The sequence below is a fragment of the Chaetodon auriga genome, chromosome 23 (assembly GCF_051107435.1).
Source record: "Chaetodon auriga isolate fChaAug3 chromosome 23, fChaAug3.hap1, whole genome shotgun sequence".
Taxonomy (NCBI): domain Eukaryota; kingdom Metazoa; phylum Chordata; class Actinopteri; order Chaetodontiformes; family Chaetodontidae; genus Chaetodon; species Chaetodon auriga.
In genome coordinates, this window is record NC_135096.1 from 1,738,609 (window position 1) to 1,741,108 (window position 2,500).

A 2,500-nucleotide genomic window follows, 5' to 3' on the forward strand; every position below is an offset into this window, starting at 1 on the left:
GCAGGCTGGGTGCCGGCTCCAGCCCTGACCCTCTCCTCTTCTTCTAGCAGCCACAGGGAGGCGTCTGGCCTTTCCAGGCCCCCCAGCCTGCTACTCGTGCTAGTGGCTGGCTCCAGGCCTGACCCCCTCACCTTCTCACAGCCACGGGGAGGCTTCCAGCCTTTCCAGGCCCCCAGCACGAGGAGCAGGCTGGGTGCCGGCTTCAGCCCTGACCCCCTCCTCTTCTTCTAGCAGCCACAGGGAGGCGTCTGGCCGTTCCAGGCCCCCCAGCCTGCTACTCGTGCTGGGTGCTGGCTCCAGCCCTGACCCCCTCCTCTTCTTCTAGCAGCCACAGGCAGGCGTCTGGCCTTTCCAGGCCCCCCTAGCCTGCTACTCGTACTGGGTGCTGGCTCCAGCCCTGACCCCCTCGTCGTCTTATAGCAGCCACAGGGAGGCGTCTGGCCTTTCCAGGCCCCCCAGCCTGCTACTCGTGCTGGGCGCTGGCTCCAGCCCTGACCCCCTCCTCTTCTTCTAGCAGCCACAGGCAGGCGTCTGGCCTTTCCAGGCCCCCCAGCCTGCTACTCGTGCTGGGGGCTGGCTCCAGGCCTGACCCCCTCATCTTCTCACAGCCACGGGGAGGCTTCCAGCCTTTCCAGGCCCCCAGCACGAGGAGCAGGCTGGGTGCCGGCTCCAGCCCTGACCCCCTCCTCTTCTTCTAGCAGCCACAGGCAGGCGTCTGGCCTTTCCAGGCCCCCCAGCCTGCTACTCGTGCTGGGTGCTGGCTCCAGCCCTGACCCCCTCCTCTTCTTCTAGCAGCCACAGGCAGGCGTCTGGCCTTTCCAGGCCCCCCAGCCTGCTACTCGTGCTGGTTGCTGGCTCCAGCCCTGACCCCCTCCTCTTATTCTAGCAGCCACAGGCAGGCGTCTGGCCTTTCCAGGCCCACCAGCCTGCTACTCGTGCTGGGGGCTGGCTCCAGGCCTGACCCCCTCATCTTCTCACAGCCATGGGGAGGCTTCCAGCCTTTCCAGGCCCCCAGCACGAGGAGCAGGCTGGGTGCCGGCTCCAGCCCTGACCCCCTCATCTTCTCACAGCCATGGGGAGGCTTCCAGCCTTTCCAGGCCCCCAGCACGAGGAGCAGGCTGGGTGCCGGCTCCAGCCCTGACCCCCTCCTCTTCTCACAGCCACGGGGAGGCTTCCAGCCTTTCCAGGCCCCCAGCACGAGGAGCAGGCTGGGTGCCGGCTCCAGCCCTGACCCCCTCCTCTTCTTCTAGCAGCCACAGGCAGGCGTCTGGCCTTTCCAGGCCCCCCAGCCTGCTACTCGTGCTGGGTGCTGGCTCCAGCCCTGACCCCCTCCTCTTCTTCTAGCAACCACAGGCAGGCGTCTGGCCTTTCCAGGCCCCCCAGCCTGCTACTCGTGCTGGGTGCTGGCTCCATCCCTGACCCCCTCCTCTTCTTCTAGCAGCCACAGGGAGTCTTCTGGCCTTTCCAGGCCCCCCAGCCTGCTACTCGTGCTGGGTGCTGGCTCCAGCCCTGACCCCCTCGTCTTCTTCTAGCAGCCACAGGGAGGCTTCTGGCCTTTCCAGGCCCCCCAGCCTGCTACTCGTGCTGGGTGCTGGCTCCAGCCCTGACCCCCTCCTCTTCTTCTAGCAGCCACAGGGAGGCTTCTGGCCTTTCCAGGCCCCCCAGCCTGCTTCTCGTGCTGGGTGCTGGCTCCAGCCCTGACCCCCTCGTCTTCTTCTAGCAGCCACAGGGAGGCTTCTGGCCTTTCCAGGCCCCCCAGCCTGCTACTCGTGCTGGGTGCTGGCTCCAGCCCTGAGCCCCTCGTCTTCTTCTAGCAGCCACAGGCAGGCGTCTGGCCTTTCCAGGCCCCCCAGCCTGCTACTCGTACTGGGGGCTGGCTCCAGGCCTGACCCCCTGGCCTTCTCACAGCCGTGGGGAGGCTTCCGGCCTTTTCCAGGCCCCCAGCATGAGGAGCAGGCTGGGTGCTGGCTCCAGGCCTGACCCCCTCGTCTTCTCGCAGCCACGGGGAGGTTTCCAGCCTTTCCAGGACCCCCAGCCTGCTACTCCTGCTGGGGGCTGGCTCCAGGCCTGACCCCCTGGCCTTCTCACAGCCGTGGGGAGGCTTCCGGCCTTTTCCAGGCATACAGCAACCTCTTTTACTTTTCTTTATTTCTCACAATTACTTTCTTTTATTTTTGTTTAAAAATTCTCAACCTTTGTATATATTCCACATACTATACTGTGCATACACAGTCCAACCTCCGATTCAGGACGAACGATGCGGTTTTCGTCCCGGCCGTGGCACGCCGGACCAGCTCTATACCCTTCACAGGGCTGGCTCCCAGCCTAACCCTTTTCCTTTCCTCCTGCCTCCACTCTCATTAGCCAGCCAGCCTGCCTGCCTGCCTGCCTTCACCAACCCCAAGGGCTGGCTCCCAGCCTAACTCTTTTCCTTTCCTCCTGCCTCCACTCACATCCGCCAGCCAGCCAGCCTGCCTGCCTGCCTGCCTCCTGCCTGCCT